General features: G+C 39.0%; 1 long non-coding RNA gene across 2 annotated transcripts in view; it reads right to left on the minus strand.

Annotated features, from left to right (window-relative positions):
- Positions 1 to 896: 896 nt before the first annotated feature.
- The window catches only part of LOC110741011, a 135,131-nt gene continuing 122,024 nt past the window's right edge, over positions 897 to 14,003 (minus strand). The window contains exons 2-4 of one of the 2 annotated variants that reach the window (XR_002516497.2): positions 13,657 to 13,801; positions 10,434 to 10,582; positions 897 to 10,051 (exon numbers count right to left, since the gene is read on the minus strand). This is a non-coding gene — a long non-coding RNA (uncharacterized LOC110741011). Of the gene's footprint in view, positions 10,583 to 13,656; positions 13,802 to 14,003 lie in introns of both variants that reach the window. The other variant, XR_002516496.2, reaches the window with a different exon arrangement.

The raw sequence follows: 14,003 nt of genomic DNA on the forward strand, positions 1-14,003 counted from the left end.
AGGAAGGAAGGAAGGAAGGAAGGAAGGAAGGAAGGAAGGAAGGAAGGAAGGAAGGAAAGAGAGAGAAAAGAAAAGGATAAATGCTCCAAGATATGACAGTTAGCAGAGTGAGAAGAAATCAGTTTGCATTGAAATATATTCCAGGATTAGGAAGCCATGCTTTGGAAACAGCAAGACAAGGCAGGAATAAGTGTCGCGCATTTGGGGGCTCTACAGAGAAGGGAAAACGAAAAAACAGACATTTTTGAATAATGTCTATGTGCACATTACAATTTCATGTGAATTACTCACAGTGTTTAATTTAATGCACTAGATTAAAAAGAAATGTTACATATTCTAAAAATTGCCCTGTTTTGACAAATAAGGAAAATGAAGCTCTGAGAAGTTCAGTAAATTTCACAGGAGCCTACAAAACTCGCAGGACTAGGATTTTGACCCCAACTCCTTTGACTCCAAGATTATTCCCTTCTTCTAGCCTGGCAGGTGAAAGCCTAGACTGGCAAAGATTTTGTATGCGATGATGGTGGGAGTTAACATTGAATCACAGCTGGAGAGCCCATACATTTCAAGTTCTCTGTTATGGCCATTTTCCCGTATCTGATTCCTATCTCCACTTTAATAGTTTGAGAACAATATCTGAGTCTTCTGAATAGTCACAGGGTTTTTTTTGGTTTTTTTGTTTGTTTGTTTGTTTGTTTTTTGAGATGGAGTCTCGTTCTGTCGCCCAGGCTGGAGTGCAGTGGTGTGACCCCAGCTCACTGCAACCTCCGCCTCCTGGGTTCAAACAATTCTCCTGCCTCAGCCTCTGGAGTAGCTGGGGTCACAGGTATGTGCCACCACGCCCGGCTAATTTTTTATTTGTATCTTTAGTAGAAAGGGGGTTTCACCATGTTGCCCAGGCTGGTCTCAAACTTCTAACCTCGGGTGATCCACCCGCCTCGGCCTCCCAAAGTGCTGGGATTACAGGCATGAGCCACCGTGCCCAGTCTTGAATAGTCACAGTTAGACCATTTTTCATACCACGGACCAAGGAGCAAATCTTTTGGATTGTTCTCTGTTGAATTTTCAGGGATTTGTCTATATGAACTGGTTCCCTGGTAGTGCATATGAATTATTAAGCAGTCGTATAACATTTGACTTTCTCTCTTGCTTTACAGGCAATCTGTGAGAATGACTGGGTTAATGCTTAAAAAGTCAAAAGAAAAGCAAAAAGTCTACATAATAGCCTTTTAATTTATTGCTGGTGCCCCTTACTCTCTTTGGGAAGCTCACCATATCATGCCCAGTGGATAAGGGATTTGCTGAGCCTTCAAAACCATGTGCTTATAGAACCTGTCTTAAGATTTGCTTCAACTACGAAAATGCTTTCACCTTTATCCTCATGTGAGATGCTATTTTTCCCCTTAGAATGTGTAACTATGGTTTTCATAGAATAAATCATGCCAATAAATACTTTCACATATTGCTGGTAGGAGTATAAATGGATTCAACCATTTTGGAAGGCAAATTGGAAATATGTATCAAGAACTTTAAAAATGTCACTTTGGCACAATAATAACACTTCTTTGACTCTATCCTGAGAAAATTACCCAAGAGAGATAGAGAGATAAAACCTTCATATCGAAGATACTCATCATGGATTATTTATAAGAAACATTATAAATGATGAACGAAAAGTTACCTCCACATAGTAATTTTGATTTTGATGTTTCTATAATGACAGGAAGCTGGTAACTTTTGGTGGTAAGTGACAAAAGGAGTATATAAAATTGTAGGTAGAGAATGAAAACTGTGAAAATTAGTATGCACTGAGGAAGATTTAATTAAACTATATCAAAATGTAGAAGTGTTAGGGGAGTATAATAAATAATAGATTGTTTTCTACATTTCTATATGTAAAAAATTTTAAACAATAACCATGTTTGCTTTTATAATCAGAGAAAAATATTCTTTAAAGAGCTTTTTCTTGTTGATGTTATAGATAAAAGAGAATAGTAGAAATTGAGAGATACTCGTTTTATAAATCAGAAGCAAAAGAAAGACTTTGAGACATAGCTCAAAAGAGATGTTGACATAAGAAAGGTAAGTAGCAAGCAATAATGGAGTCTGTGTGGTCAGATGTTGGAAAAATCTAGAATGACCTCCAGATACCTTTCCAGTTGCCAGGAGAGGGAAGGAATCTAGACTGTACAACATCCCCAAAGAAACCCTGAACAACAATTTGCACTGACTCCTAAAATAAAGAGACTGAAGAATTGCATAAAGTTGCAGAGAACAGAGGGATGTCTGACAAACAGATAATTAGAATCTTCTAAGGAGAGGGAAAATGTGACATTCACGACTAGCTTTAAAAATAGTGATCTTTAAATCCTGAGTAGCGTCACAGTCACATGAGAATAGGTGGAGCCTTGGCAGGCATGTTGCACGGGAGAATATAGAGGAAGAGTCTGAAGAGTTGTGATTCAGTCAGTACGTGTTTCAGGAGCCTCTTCCCTAGCACAGCACGTCGCCAAACCCACACCGTCTACCCCGGTGTGAATGCAGAGCCACAGCGTGTGCGGAAAGAACTGCGAGTCAGTCTCCCTAAGTGTCGAGGACCCAGAGTCTGACGCGGCTGTAGGTGGTGCCACTCACGGATGAGATCAGCCACTTCACGCAGCCAATGCCGAACAGTCACTCTCCTGATATAGCAGGGACTGACTAACGCAGCAATAAGGCCAGGAAGATGCTGGCACCTCTGGGAGAACGCAAAGATGCTCCTTGGTCTGGGCTGAAGCTGCGTTAGAGGGGAGGGTGTTATAGATGAAGGATTTTTTTTTTATAAGATGCACCAAAAATCTCTCTGGCATCATTTCACCAGCATATCACTTTAAACATGTTTGTCCATATATAAAGCCATAGCCCATTACACTAAGTGAGATTCAAACTGCCTGTTCTCAACCACTTTTCATCATTCACACTAAAGAGAGCATAACTACTTTATTCATTCAAACTCTAGCCCTCATGAGAAACACCTGATAGGCCCCTATCCTTTAGTGACTGAGCTGTAGGCCTCAAAAGAGGCCCAAGAATTTGCATTTTAATAAGCATCTGAGTTCATTAAGATAGAGGAAATACAGAGATTTAACTAAGAAATGCTGCTCTCGGGTATCTGTTTATCAATCAGTGCACAAAACTTTTAAAACTACTGTCAGTTTCACAAATATGATTCAATATAGTCATGGGAGGAACTAACACCAGTTCTTTAATAAAGCTGAGGCTGCTGGTTCTATATTGAACCCAGTTACCATCACTATTTTTATTAAAGAGTTGGAGGGAGACAACTAGATGTCATGACTCTAAATCTTTAGATGCCATAGGCAGAATGAGATAACCAAAACATCAAATGATGGAATCAGGACTTTAAAAGGTTCTGGCGTATTGAGAACAATGGATCAAAGCTAACCAGATGAAAATAAATATGTATAAATATCCAGTTCTGTATTTTGAATCAAATAGTAACATGCCCAAGGATGAAAGCACCTGGTTTCATAGATAAACAAGGCCCAGAGTTTGAAATTAAGTCACCTGGACTGATAGGATTGCATGCCAGCATTTAGTGCTCATGATGGAAAAAAGAAAGGCCCCAATACATCACACTGTGCTCTCCACACCTGGAGTACTGGATTCTGTGTTGGGAGCCACATTTTAATAAGAAAATTTGTAAACTGAGACACATCCAATAGTGCAAATGTTGATGGTAAAGGCCTTGAAAATCATTTCCTATGAGGAAAAGTGAAGGAATGAGGAATGTTTTGCCTGGAAAATAGAAGAGTTGGGAGAGAAATCAGCTGTTGTCAAATCTATGAAAAGTACTAATGAAAGAATAATTCAATCCACTCTTTATTGTTCCAAAGAGTAAAACAGAGGTCAATGGGGATAATAATGTAAGCCATAATGCAACTGAAAATGGTGTTGGCCTATGCTCCCAACCTCACATTTGTGACGGTGCTCCCTGCACACGACCTGTTCCCACCTCACAGATGAGTCATCTAGCCCTCCTTTAGACCCTCGCCATTATGGCCCTTCTACTGGAATGGGATCTCTTATCTGTCTACCTGGCTGACACCGACTCACTATTGAGGGCTTGATTCTCTCTTCCTCTATGAAATCTTGGCACCAACACCTACAACACAAAGACTGCCACTGAGGTGTCATCTTTGTGCATCCCCAGGCCCCACAGACTTCATCACAGCCACCTCCCCTGGTGGATGAAAAATCATGCAAACTCCTGCTTCATTTGCTGAGCTATTATTAGGCCTTATTGATTTTCATATACCCAGCACCAAACAGGACCTTAGGAAATGCAGAGAGAGATAAAGAAAGAGAGAGACACAGAAAAAGAATTCATCTAGGAGCCATAGCTAATTTACTTACACCTCCTAGATGTCAACCAAATCAGGAGTAAGAACCAAACTAGAATCTTCACCCTTAGAAAAAGTGTTAAGATATGACTAATAACATGCTTTTAAAAGAGATCAGTCTACAGAGATGAGAACTCAGCCTGATGCACCACCATGAACTCTATGTGAAAACCACATGGCATATTGGCAGTGAACTCTTGGTAGGAGATCCAAAGAGAGAGAGTAGAAATGTTGTTCCTTGAAGGAGAAGAAACATAATCTTGATCATTTGTTTTACTGTAATTCTCTAATTTGAGTGCTAGTATTTCTAAGATAAACTAGCGTGTTTATACTTAAAGCTTCTTTGTCCTGAACCAGTAGGATGTCATTATATATAAACACAATATTATGAAAACCTAAATTATCCTAATCAAGTGCATAAAATGAAGACATTAACGTTTAAAGCTGAATTGTATCATGTTGCATTGAGTATATGTAATAACAGATTATATGATTATATTGTATCATAAAAGTAGCTATGATACTACATAAAAGTAGCTTAAAATGAAGGTGGGGAGTAATAACACTGCAATTCTGATGTGTTATTAACCATCCTGTTTTGTAGTTCCCAAAATCTGCAGATTTCAAATTATTTGCCAGTTGCCCTATATTCTGGAAGGCCACCACCAGACAGCTGAAGACAATGGGACGATGATGTCCCAACAGCACAAGCTTAAAGGATAGTCAGATTTCTCCAAAGAAGATACACAAAGGGCTGATGAGCACATGTAAAGATGCTCAATATCATTAGTCATCAGTGGAATGCAAATCAAAACCTCAATTAGATACCATTTAACACCCCACTTGGATGGCTATAATCAAAAGACAGATAATAACAAGTGTTGGCAAGGATATGGGGAAATCAGAACCCTCCTGCCCTGCTGTGGGAATGTAATATGGTGCAGCTGGACATTTATTCAAATGATTACACAGAGAGTTACCATTTAATCTAGTAATTTCACTCTTAGGTAGATAACCAAAAGAAATGAAAATATGTCCACTCAAAAAAAATGCACTTGCACACAAATGTTGATAGCAGCATTCTTTATAATAGCCAAAAGGTGGAAACAACTCCAACTGACCACCAGTTGACGAATAGACAAACAGAATGTGATATATACGAAGATGGAATAATGCATGTTATTGTAAAAGGGATATAATACTAATGCATGCTACAATATGAATGAACCTTGAAAGCACTATGCTAAATGAAAGAAGCTAAACACCAAAGGTCACATATTATATGATTCCATTTTATGCAGTGTCCAAAATAGCCAAATCAGTAGAGACAGAAAGTGGATTAGTAGTTTTCAGGTACTGGAGGAGGGAATGGAATCTCTTGGCGAGTGAGATAGCTAAAGGGTACTGGTTTATTTTGGGGGGGCAATAAAAATTTTCTAATACTGATTTTGATAGTCCATGAGTCTGTAAATATACTAAAAACAAGGAAACTGTATACTTTCAATGGGAAAATTGTATGTATGTGAATTATATTTTTAAATCTGTTAATCAAAAAAGCTAATCAGAAAACTGCAGGAGAGAAAAAACTCAAGAAGATATTTTTCAAAGGTTGCAACTTTCTGATCTTTGGGGAATACGTGATAGGATAGATTCTGAAAAGAAGGCCCTCAACAACATTTCTGAGAGTTTAATTCTAGTGTCTAAGAAACTGGGCAGGTGTTCCTGTTGGAAAATACCCAGTGCACCAAATCTGAAATTCAAATATTTAGATGCAGTGTAAATTGCCTGGTAAACAGTAATAATGTCCCTAGAGAACACACAAATTATATAACCAAACCATCTTGAAGGAGAATATCTGTGACAAGAAAATGCATTCCTGCTTATCCAGCCATTGAGGTCTCCTGGATTAAGTCATATTTGGAGACTATTAAAACCATCCAAACAGAGAGAGAGAGAGTTGTTTTATCCTGTCCAGGATCACAAGATTCCAGGGTGGAGAACCCTCTCCATCAACCCAGGTATTTTCTAGATGAGAAGACCAAAGCCCAGCATGAGAAACTCCCTTTGCCATGGCCCCTAGCTCGAAGTAGCAGAGTGAAAACTCAGCCCAGAGCTCTGCCTCCTCACCTCCACATCCTCTTGACCCATGCCAGGACTCCTGAAATGAGTGTGCACCAAGCTCATCAGCAAAGAGTAGATGGACACTCCTGGTTTCTCCAGCATTTGTGCTCAGATTGTGGCCACCTCTGCTGTGCTGCAGGGCAAGCTGGGACGAGGGTACGTCAGGGATAACCACTCCATAACTTACTATTTTCCAGAGAATATTTCCATCTAAAGATTTCCCTTAAGCAGGACTCTTGTGCATGGGCCTCTCATTTCTGGGGTTGTTCCTTCATTTCTGTTCAGTAAAAGCATTTATCCAGGGCTCCAAATTCCCCATCCATCATGCACTTTTTATCCAAGTGGGAACAGACCAAAGCTCTGAAGTACAGGCTTAGCATGCCCTGCCCTTTGCGGGCTGCCCCCCATCTATTTAGCATCATTTAGTTCATGGGTTTCCACAGACAGCCAGGCATCTGTGAGGACTAAACAAGTTTGTACTGGGTCTGCCAAGTCAAACAGAATTCAGGCAAGAGCCCGCTTGCCAATGTTCATCATTCTCCACCTTGGCCCCGGTCAACAATCTGAGCTTCTCCCCAATTCTTGATTACACATATTAACAAAAACATGTGTTCACAGCAATAGAAATTGCAAAACATTCTCACTGTCATAAACAAAGTGGAAAAGTGAGTCTCCTCTGCTCTTTCAGCCACTCCAAAGCTGCTCATCAACCATCATTTCAGAGTTAAGCCACTTGGCCCCAGTCACACAGCAATCAGGGAACGAACAGACTGGTTCTCAGTCTTCTAACTCCAAGCCTGTGACTGACATGTGTGTTTCCTACACCAAAATGCGGGTCCACGTTGTGCACATAAAGCAGACCATGAGTCTATCCCCAGCTGGAGTCTTGCTCATGACTGAGTCTTGTTGATTCCAACCTAAGACCTTCCATCAGCACGGAGATCAGAGGTGCCCAGGATTACAGGAGAGCAGTGAATTTGTGACTAGGATGGGGAGGATAAGCAGCCAAAAGTTCCATAAGTTCCCTCTGGGACAACAACAGCCTCCAGAAAAGAACACTTCTCAGGCCATGTTGTCATCCCAAGTCTATCCTCTTGGGAACATGCTCCTATCCTGCTAGAAATGCCTATGTCACTGGGATGTGCTAAGGAGATCTACAGGCTCAACCAACAGCCGGATTTGACATAGGATTTCTAACTCCCTTTCAGCTCTGGGACTAATACGATGGCAATGACCATGACAACCCCAATATATGGATTGCTCATGTAACATTTTTAAGTGAAAATGTTAAACTAGCCCAGTTAGCAAAATTAAAAGAAAACAGTACTTTTTCTATGAATTCAATTCAACAATAGTTTGTTAAGTGCTTGCTCTATCTCAGATTTTGTGCTTTGCCATGAAGATCCAAAATTGAATGAAGACATGAAACCTAACATTAAAGAGCTCACAGTCTAGCAGAAGAAACACAGGTACATATAAGTGTGCAAGCACACACACACACACAATCTAACATAATTGGGTGAGGGTGACTGGATGGAGGTGCACAGTACTGTGAGCACAGAATGAGAGCCATGTGTGTTGAAAAAAACCTTCAAAAAGAGGTGACATTTGAGCAGAGAGAAAATAAGAAAACAAATTTGGTCTTTGTACTCTCGCAAGGACACTTTAATAATTCTCTGAACCCATGGCTCCTAGCAATAAAATTTTAGAAGTATGGTAAAGACAGCACAGCCATGCTCCATGCCCCAGCCTGCTTTTGTGGAGACACAATGCAATTTCTTTCCAGAAGAGAAGAGAACAGGAGGTTTTTAAGTCTCCACATGGCCTTTGAGGCTAGTGGATAAAAACATCCCATCAAATGCATATAATGCCTTTCCACTTACTCAAATATTTTTGGACTTTATAATCTGCCTGGAATAATCTTGTTTAAATCAATCAGTGATCTCACTGTTGTGACTGGAGCTAGTATCTTTTATTGATTAAGTTTTCCAGTTGGTAATTGCTGGCAAATTTAAAATAGCATTGATTTTCTATCTTGTGTCTGGACACCTTGCTATTAGTTTTAATAATTGTTTGGTTCTCTTCTTCTTTGTTTTTCTAGGTCTATGATAATACCAACCACAAATAATGACACTTTTCCTTTTCCTTATACCTCTCATTTTTCTGACCAATAGCATTGGCCATCACCTCTAGTATTGTGCTAAGCAATGGTGATAGTTAGATCCTTTGTATTCTTTCATTTTGTATGTGTGTTAGTTTCTAATACTAGTGTTTCCTGCTAGAGTCTATAGTTTACTGGGAATGACTTTTGGGAACAGCACCAGAAGCCTGTATATAGTACATCAGTTTGACATCTCTCCCTCGCTCTTTCTGCTTCTTCAAACTGGCTATTTTTCAATTTTTTGAAAGTTTCATTCTTTTTCCCATCACTAGTCATTTGCATTTTTTTTTCTTAGTGTATCAAGCTCTTTATTTCTCTTTTGGGACTCCTTTCAAATGATTTATTTTTACAAAAGCCATTCTTGATCTGCACCAAACTGCATCTGATCTACTCACTTTACCCTCTCTCAGCACCCCGAACTCCTCAGTTCCAATTAAGTAATAACAATTTAAATAACTTAAAATTCAATTAACTAATAATAATGGTTTAATATTTATCTCTTTCACTAGATTATAATTTCCATAAAAACGGGAGCATGTTTAACTTATTAGCCAATATGTTTTTAGCATTGTCATGCACATGGTAGATAACAAAAGTTTACTGAACAAGCAAATAAGGGAATAGTTTATTACAAATTTAAAAAAATCAAAGAATTTGTAAACCTTAATAATTTTAAAACTTTTACTAACTTACTTCTTTTTATATGCTATTCTTATATTCAGTGACTTCTCTCAATTTAATTTTTTAAATTATTCAATTAAGTTTTGCTATAAACATATGTAAGTGTAACCTGTCCACTTGCCAATGGCAAAATTGGTGCACTCTACCCCAACTTACGTGCACACATATGCATGCATCACAGTTGTTCATCTATTTCCCAAAATATGTATTTTAAGACATTAAGAGTAGTGTTTTCTTGACTGAAAGAATAATGATTCGCTGTTGACAAACTTTTTAACAGAAGCTCCCATAGTAGACAGAATGAGCATGGTTGGCCCTTGGCTTCAAGCCCTAAGTAAACATAAACTTCCCCTGATTAGACTGCTGGATTTTTAAACTTTCTTATTCTTTTTTGAGGTAGCAATTCCATTCTAAAAAGACTTTGTTTTATGTTGTTAAGGCAGACTAATAATTCCTTTAACCTCTCAGTCCCTGGTGGTGTCTACAACTCTTTCTTGTGCCTCTCTGCACCTTGTTGGTCTTTCTCTTGATGAGCTGGACATACAAGACTGTTAGTTGTGTCTGCCCCTCCAGCCTGCATACAACCTTTATCCTTGATGGTGGCTACCATGGTGGTAGTCCCTGGCTGGAGCGTTCAGCACATTTCATGGATTTGCTTACTTAATTCTCCAAATGACCCATTTTCCTATTAAGAAAACAGAAGAAAATGATATTCAGTAATTTGCCTAAGAGCCTGCACTTCTAATCACTAACCTAAACTGTTTCCCCTAAACAGAGCTCTCTAAAACTCAAATCCCTATCCTTTAAAAAAGAAAATCAGGCAAATCAAACATCTTAAGGAGAGTTCTTAAATAAATTCCATAGAGGAAATACAAACACACTTTAGTGCTTTACAAAGCAACTTTCCCTCCTAGACTCTCTCAAGATTTATACATACAGACAGCCTCGCATGCCTCTTTTTTGTCCTCTTTTACCAAAATAAAAATGTTTTAGGCACACAATAAATTGTGGAATGGAAGAAGAAATTTAGATCCTACTTTCTACTCTTTAGCAACCAGAAATCCTACCTCAAACCCTCAGTAAATGAGGAAGCCTCAGACATTCATCAGGCAATAACGTTTGCAGAAAGTTCGTTGCATCAAAGACCCAGATGCAGTCTCAGTCCGCTTCTTCCACACTCGCCCACCATTTATTCCTCATTGACTAAGCCTAAGATCTATAGGTAAATAGAGAAAATTATGGTAGCAAACCTGAGAATTTTCTAGTTAACGAATAAGGCTTTACTTAAGTTGACAATAAGATCCTAAATTGGTGGATCATTTGTTATATAATTACAATGTATGAATCTAAGCAAGGTATTATAATTATGACACCAGTTTAATAATATATTAGTTTTTGCCTGGACTCCATGGCCTAATAATAAGAATGTATGAGTATCTAACACATTCACTAAAATTCAAACTTATTTTCTTGTATATACCCACAAGGAGCTGATGCAAACCCCACTGAAACAATTTATTAAATGTGATGCTTAACCTAATACATGAATCATGAATGACTTCCTGATTTTTCCTGTTAACAACATTAGCCAGCATCCACTTGTTAATTCTAGCACCAGTATATTAAGCCAATAGTCCCTAGTCTACATAGTATGAACAATGTCTGTTTAATCCTTAGCAAGAGTTCAGCCATTATTTATGACTCACATGCACAGGGGCACATTATATAGATTTAAGTAGAGGTCATCTCAGAGACTAAATCAATAGCAAAGTTAGTTGGCTGAAATTCATTAGGGATGAACAGTATTTGCCTGATTATGCAAAATTTCTAAGGTTTTTCTATTTCTGTATCAGATGTCAGCTTTACTGGCTACAACTCTTTGTGCACTGATTATTTTTAAATTAATGATGCTAAAAGGATTTTGATGTTTCAAGCTTTGTACACAAATCTAGCAGGCAAAAATCTTCCATAAGCGTATTCTAAGCTCTTGGCAAACTTTCCTCAGGAGCAAATATTAACTTGAGATAGTGTTTATCAGCATTTATAAAATAATCACCGTAATAGTGGCATGTAATTGGTAGAGGTAAGTGCTTTTCTAAGCCAGGAATTAATCACATTTGCCCTCTTTAATAGGACCTGGTCAGAAATAATTTATTTCTTGCGCGGTTTACATTTTAAATAACAATGTGATTTTCCCTGATTTCATGAAGACGCACTTCACCCTGCCTGTGCTATGAGCACTGGAGCATGGAGAAGTGAATTCTGTATTATATAACACAGATAAAGGCTATAAGAGACTCTGTAATTTGACTTTTTATCCTGTATCTCCGAGACTGGCCTAAAACTTACAAATAGAGATTCTTCCAAATTAAACAGTCATTATGCTTCCATATTTATGAAGTATTTTTTGCTGTTTTCCTACATCCTAAGAAGTACATCCTGATGCAAAACACCTGCTCCCCATAAGGTCATCCAGCCAACTGACTCCAGAAGAGAAGAAATGCTGTCAAGTTATTCAGAAGCACATTTGCAAGCAATGTAGGCTTCAGGAAAAACAAAAAGGCAAACAATCGTTCCCAGTGGGCAATTTCCAGCAAGCAAAGGGAGTGACTGTTTACAGGCAAGAGAGGCCACTGCAGAAGAATGGGGTGAGACTGAAAACACAAACAGGCAACGGCCAAAGCATATATAAAATAGAATTCTGACCACAACCTGCAATGGCCAGATCAAGAAACCAGCCCCCTCTCTACAGTAAACAGTCCAGGAAGCCAGCCTGTTGGAAGTCAGACTTGCAGGAAGCCAGGTAGCTATTTCTAGGAACAATCCAGGGATCTAAACAATAACTTCCGTAACAATTGGCCCCAAATGGCCAAGACTTGATTAAATAACTGACAGCTTCCCTAATTTTTGTCCCTTCCTCCAACTTAAGACCAACCAGAGAAAACCAATTATGTACCCCAGACCAATCCCATAGGAGCCCCTGCCTCTAGTGAGCCACCTCTGGCTTCTTCCTGCCAACAGCCTCCAATCGGGGCACACCGGAAGCCTCCCTATTCTACCAGGAAGCTTTTCTGCTCCTCTGCCGCCTTTGAATCTCTGCCAAAATGAAAATGATGGTGGTTGACTCCCTTGCAAAGAGCAAGTTCAGGATAAATAGCCTTTGCTTCTTCTCATTTGGCTTGTCATCATTTATTTCCAGAAGTGAAATGCTCTGCCTGGCTCTTTTGTGTCTGGAGAAGCAGAGATGGGTCAAAGGGACCTCAGATATTTTCCCTCTACCTCTCTTCTCCTCCTCTTTAGCCCTCAGTTGCTAAGATCCATCCCACCCCACTGCTCAGAATCCACTTCTCTGCTGTAATTGTCCCAAACAGAAAAGGTCTGATCAGTTTGGCTAATCATCGGCTGGAGAGGTGTGTTCCTCTGTGAGCAAACTTTGAGGCAGACATAGATCCCTGTTCCAATGACATAACTGTGATGTTGAGATTCATTTTTCTTAGAGCACATGGATGCTTTTCTGAGAAATGATTTATAGAGTTCAAAAAAAGCAAAGACAAAAAGCATAAAGTAAAAATTCCATGCCCACAGAAATAAGATGGAACAAACAAAATAAAACTGCCTGTAAGCTTAAAAAAAAGTGTTTAACTGCCACGGTGTGAAATCCAGAATCACATGAATTAATACATAAATTGTGTTCTATTTGTTTTGTGAAGGTGTGGAATTGTCCATTTTTCAAGATAGAAATATTGTTCGAATGCAAATGTTGAGCTTCTTGATGAATCTCCGCTGATAAAGAAATGTAATCGGTGTGTAATCACGCTACCCCTACCAGGAGAGCATCTGGTTGACTCACCTGCCTATGAGAACTTCTTAATTCACACTGATGTGTCACAGTGTTGCAAAATGTTGTTCTCAGATTGCTCACCCTTGTTGATATTTTGATATCTCAGACATGGTCCACTATAGCTTTCTTAGGATCTGCAATTATTTAAAGCAATGTCCAAATAAGAATCACTCCTTGGCAATAGTTTTCACTCCTTGGCAATACGTCACTGGCGACATCTGCCCAAAATCTTCATTTCTTCATTTCTCCTTCCATCCTTTCCTCCTATTCTCTTCTTTTTCCTTCCTCCTTTTCCCTCACTTTCTCCCCACTATGAGGATTGCTTTTTTTCCATCTGATTTTAAATTTCTAAAATAAATAGAACAGGAATCAGCAGTTCCCCAGAACCAAAACTATCATATTTCAGCACACCCTGACACACATCGTCTGTCATGCACCCTGGCACCTACATTCCAATGCTGTTCCACCTTCGGGGGGAGGCAGAAAAACCAGATGTCACCTGGAGACTGCCAATCCGAAAACCTTGACTGGGTCTTCTTTCTTCTACCCTTTGAACTGCATAGAGCCACTGGATAATATTTCTTGATCTCTCATCTGTAAGATTTGGGGGTTGAAAAGATTATCTTTTAGCTTCAAGCTCCAACTCAGGGTTTAAAAGGAAACACAAATGCTGGTAGGAAAATACATTGAGGTACTACATAACTTATTGTCTTAAGCCAGGACATTTTTGAGAGTGACAGACGGTGCTATGATAATTTCAATGGGATCATAAAAATGAACCTGGACATCCTGGGCA

The sequence above is a fragment of the Papio anubis genome, chromosome 14 (genome assembly GCF_008728515.1).
Source record: "Papio anubis isolate 15944 chromosome 14, Panubis1.0, whole genome shotgun sequence".
Classification (NCBI taxonomy): Eukaryota; Metazoa; Chordata; class Mammalia; order Primates; family Cercopithecidae; genus Papio; species Papio anubis.